The 5,718-nt window shown below is 35.7% G+C and overlaps 1 pseudogene; it reads right to left on the reverse strand.

The window, feature by feature from the left end:
• Positions 1 to 2,431: 2,431 nt before the first annotated feature.
• Positions 2,432 to 3,720, reverse strand: LOC132366552 (short/branched chain specific acyl-CoA dehydrogenase, mitochondrial-like; annotated as a pseudogene).
• Positions 3,721 to 5,718: the final 1,998 nt, after the last annotated feature.

Consider the following 5,718-nt stretch of genomic DNA (forward strand, 5'->3'; position numbering starts at 1 on the left):
TGTTAATTCTTTATCAGTTAAACTTAAAATAAATCAATAAGTGTATTGAGACATAACAAGGAGGAAATCCAAAATTTGTTGAACAGAGACAGTAGTAAACAGTAGGAAGATCACTGAATTGGGAGCTAGTACATTTGGATCCTTGTCTTATCTTTGGCCCTGGATGGATGACCTTGGGCAAGTATTCTGGACTATATGAATCATTCACTCTTAAAATGAGAGAGCTGGCTGGATGGTTCTCTAAACTCTTTATAGATTTAGCTTTCCATAATTCTAAAATCTTTGACACCGATTCATTTCTGTGTTGTAAAGTGAAATGTCTAACAATACTAACTTGGCAGTTGGGATGAGTCCAGCTCTACCACACAAATACGACTTGTTGCTTGTGTTCAAGACTCTTCCTTCTGAGCCCCATGACAGCCCTATCCTCAAATTAACAAACAGTAATGACAAGCTTCAGGAGGTAAACAAGTTTGTCCTCCACTAGACACAAACTCAAGACCCCCAAAGTCATGGTTATTAAGAAAAGCTATAATGGAAGAACTATGGGGGAAACCCACAACATCCTCTTTGGTAAATGGTACAATAACACAATTCACTAATAGAAGAAGGCAGGTACAGATATTAACTACAATACATAATTTTCAACTGTTATTTGTGAACCTGCACAAAAAATATACACACAATTAGAACTGTATCAGTATGAACTATAAATTCAAGGTCTAGATGTACACGGGAGCCTCTCTCATGCTGCTAGTCTGAAGGAGGCTTATTGTAGTTTCACGTGTTTGTAACTCTACAGGAGGAAGCTGGGATTCTTTTTACTAACGTTGGCTTCTATTCCATTATCTGAAAAGTCCACCTCTCTCACATAATCACAGAAATTAAAGATGTCCAAGCCCCCCTTTCAGGCATTTCCTCCATCCCCTATTTTCCTTAACAGATTACTGTCTTTTTGTTCTAAAACACTGAATGACTGGCTTCCATCAGCTCCCCATCTGAAAATCAAGTAGACTTTATCTCTTTTAATCTAAGGAATAAATTTGTCTGTATTTCTTCCTAATATTTTAATGTAATTCCTATCTCAATTGTATTTACACAATTCTGAATATTTCACTATGGTATCCATTATAGAAATTAATCCAATTCGATGAACAGGAATGTGCAAAGCAAAATCACTTTGAAGATGTCAAGTTTTCTTAATAAACATTATCCTTTCATTAAAGTACTAAAGTGTTTCCCTTTTGACAGCAGTGATTACTTTAAGCAACTGTATGAGCCTTGAAACATTTTCCAACATCTCTAACCTGTGCCCCCTTCCAGAAAGTATAAAACACCCTTCACTGTCCTCCTCCCTCCTGAGGGGACTGAGGATTTGTACCCTACAAGGTCTCTTCTCCTGATTGAGAATCCCTGATACTGAAGAAATGGCATCGCCAGCTGTATATTTGCTGACCTTTGCCTTTCCATAATTTGACTGTAAAACAACAGATTTATTTTTGCCTTCCCAGAAACGTCATTTTATATATTACCAAATATGCTTTTCGAACTCTACAGCTCCCTTCTATCCCTCATTCCTTACAAGATTTTAATACACTCCTTTATGGGGAAAAGACATCCCCTCTTGAGAATCACTGAACCAAAATATAATTTCTGAATTACTATTCATGATAAAGCTCAATAACTAAGTTTGAGAAAACAATATTCAATTTAAAGATGGAAAAATACTGTATCATAGATAAAATGAATATTATAATATTGAGTATATTCTAATTATTAAACCAAATTATTTAAACTTCATTCTTGAAAACCAATGCAGAGACTTGTTTTTAAAATGATCTACTGAAACCATAAAGAAATGCACTTTTCATACTGGTAAATTATAGTAACAAATTATATTGCTTTCCTTTGTTGAAATATTTTCTTCGATTATATAATCCACTCATTTTCAAATATTCAGAACTAAAACTTTTAGATTTTTCTAAATAAATTTTTATCAGTTTCACCTAGTTTAGCAACTTAGAATTGAATCTATTTCTTTTATAGAATTGCCAACTAGCACAAACATCTCTCTGACTGATGCACAATGACAAGAATATAAAATAGCCATGTCTGTAAGAAATATTTATATTGTCTTTATTTTTCCAAATTCTAATAGAGTGAAATTCTGTATACCCTGAAGCTAGAATGATAATGCATATAGAGTTTTAAAAATAGTTTTGGAGAAAATATGGATGCATTTCTTTCCAAATTTTAAAAATGATTCTTTGCATCTAAGTTAAGCAGATTGGAAAGAGGAAACAGGACAGGTCTACCTCCAGATCCAAGGTGAAGGGCCTAAATAAAATCATTCAACACAGCCCCCAACAAGGCACAATAGTTTAAAATTTTACACAAGTGACACCAGGGAGGGGTCCCACTCCCGTGGCTGTCAGTATTCCAAATCGATGCGCTTTGGGATGGTGTTCAGCTGGATATTTGAAGTTCCTTCATATATTGTACCAATCTTCACATCTCGGAAGTGTTTTTCCACAGGGTAATTTTTGGTGTAGCCTACTCCTCCCATCCACTCGATACATTTGCCAGTTATTAGGCCCGCAATCTCTGATGCATAATACTTGGCCATAGATGATTCTTTAATGAATGGCCTTCCAGCTTCTAAAAGCCTTGCAGCGTTGTATGAGTAATCTTGCAGCTTCTAGCTGGGTGGCCATGTGAGCCACTTGGTGTTGGCGTCCCTGAAAATCAAATATTCTTTTGCCAAATTGTTCCCTTTCTTTAATATATGGAATAGTGTAGTCAAAACATCCTTGAGCCAGTCCCAGCATCTGTGCAGCAATTCCTATTCTATTTTCATTAAGACCCCCAATGGCTTACTTATAGCCATGTCCAATATTTCCCAGGATATTGGCTTCTGGAACCTTGATATTTTCAAACGTTAATGGGCAGGTAAAAGAAGCTCTGCTTCCCATTTTGTTCTCTGGTTTCCCTATATGAAGGCCCTCAGTATCACAATCTACCAAGAAGCAGGTAATTCCTTTATACCCAAGAGTAAGGTCTACATTTGCCATCACCATGGAGAGCTTGGCATCCTTGGCGTTGCTAATCCACATCTTTGACCTGTTGATGACATAATAATTTCCCTTTTTATCAGCTTTGGTCTTCAAAGCAAATGAATCGCTACCTGCTCCAGCCTCTGAAAGGCAGAAACTTCCCATTTGTTCCGTAGCTAGCTTGGGCAAATAGATAGCCTTCTGTTCTTCTGTTCCGTATTTTCCTAATTACTGTGTTCTGGATGTCACATACCAGAGCCACAGACGCATCAACTTTGGCTAATTCCTCTATCACTAGGACAGAGGAAAAAAATGAAGCTCCTGTTCCTCCATATTTTATGTCAATTTCAATACCCATCAACCCTTGTTGAAATAATCCTCGTATTACTGATTTTTCCATTTTTGAATTTTCATCTATGTTTGAAACCAAAGGAGTAATTTGTTCCTGGGCAAATTTTTTAACCATGCTCTTTATCATCCTCTCCTCATCTGTAAATGTTTGCAGAGGGGCATAGCGTAGGCCATTATTTGTTGCTCTGAGTCCAGCTTCTCAAAGCTAGGAAGATTTTAAGACATGAGGAGGGTTTTTCCAGGAAGACAGGCAAATTGGGAAGTTTCTTCTTAGCAGTGCGCTGCCACACAGCAGCCGAACCGTGTCTCCCTCCATCTGCGCCCCAGGACCATCACCCTATAATTCTTCTTTTCATTTTAAGTATATTTATGTTTTTAAGTTTCTGCAATTTCTTTAGCATAAGATATTTTTTTAAAGATATATACTATTTTAAAATCTAAAAATCACACACATTTTCAATAGTGACAAAACATATTTTCCTATTATATCTCCTGTTAAGGTTTTGTGACTCAGAATTAAGTTGGGACCAGGGTAATATTACTACTTGATACACAAATTATTCCTTTGACTTACTGAATGCAAACCCACAGGCAAAACATTTATCAGGAGAGGAATAGTTAAGAGCATTTGTTAGGTTTGTATATGTACACAGTAAATAGCAAAATATTAGGTTTATGGGACAGAACAAGATAAACAAAATGAAAATTAAATGTCTGATAGTGTATTTCTAGTCTGTTTCAGCTGCTCTAACAAAAATATCATAGACTGGGTAACTTGTAAACAAAATAAATTTATTTCTTATACTTCTGGAGACTGGCAAGTCCAAGATCAAAGTACTAGCAGATATGCCTGGTGAGAGCCAGCTTCTTGGTTCATACACAGTCTTTTCATTGTGTCCTCACATGGTAACAGGGGAGAGGGAACTCTCTGGAATCTCTTTGGTAAGAGTCTCTTCAGAGTGTCTTTTGATCTCATTCAATGTGATGGTATTTTGACATGGGATCTCATGACCTAATCAAAGGTCCCATCTCTAAATACCATCACATTGGGTATCAGGTTTCAACATATGAATTTGGGCAGTGGGGAGGGGGCATAAATATTCAGTCTTTAGCATAGTGACTAAAGAATAACATAATATCTCTTCCATACCATTCCACAGAAAAGGATGTAATGCAGAGGAAAAGAAATAGTGGAAAGTTTGAAGGTCTGCATTCTAGTCTTTGGCCTGCACATGCTGCTTTCCTTTTGTTGTAGACAAGCTGTGTAGCCTCTGTTAACCACAAAGTCCTCATCTAGGAAATATACTTGTTAGCCCCTATGAAAATCCTTAAGGTCTCTTCAAGCCTTAAGATTTTTTTTGTTAAATTAACAATAGATCAAAGTAACATGAACCATGAATAGTTAAAATAACATGAAAAGTTATGATGTATATAAAGATCTGTGGATTGTTCTCATCATAAATAAATTGTAAATTTTGCATTTTAATTATCCTTCCTAGACCCCCATCTAAAAATATATCTATACTGTTATTTATTTTGTAGTGTTGGGAGAAATGAACAAAGCTTGAGTGCTACACATGGTGATAAATTTAAAATATGTTAAAAAACCACGTTCTGATTTGGCAATCATTCTTTTTTGTATATAATGAACCTGTAGTATTTTTCTTTCAAATTTTACTTCTGAGCTATGGTTATCTACAAATACATGTGCATACATGCCTAATCTTTGGGTTTCCAAGAGTGATTGTAAAGAATTTAAAAAATAAATCACTTTACAATCTCTCATGCCGTGAGTATGTGCTAGAGCAACTTATTATGGTGAGAGAAAGGATGTATCACATTGAGGTTTCATTAATTCCATACTGTGCTAAAGCACTGATACAAAAGAAGGACATGAATTAACAAACAGCACATTTTACTATTGAAGTATGTTAGATAATACAGTCAGATATTATAACCTAAGTTCCAACTTAGAAAAGTTTTAATGAAAACTGTGGATAGTTGCTCAGATAAGCCAGAGGAGGAATGAAGAGCACAACTGTCCACCATTGATCCATTTCATTAAATTCAAGAATTTGAGTATATTAAGATAAATCAGAATAAAGATAAATGCTGAAAGCCATATACCTTTCAATCAAAAACAGGATTAGGAGCTGACATTGAACTGAGAGAGAGCCTAATTTAAACATGCTAGCCTCTGAACTTTTGGAGCCCCCCCTGAGAATGAAGTTTTATTCATATGAAGCACTTGTTCTGAATAATAGCCATGTTCCATTGGCACTTATACCTAAAGAGTTTAACTTAGTCAATCATC

This window comes from Balaenoptera ricei, chromosome 5 (assembly GCF_028023285.1).
Source record: "Balaenoptera ricei isolate mBalRic1 chromosome 5, mBalRic1.hap2, whole genome shotgun sequence".
NCBI classification, from domain to species: Eukaryota; Metazoa; Chordata; class Mammalia; order Artiodactyla; family Balaenopteridae; genus Balaenoptera; species Balaenoptera ricei.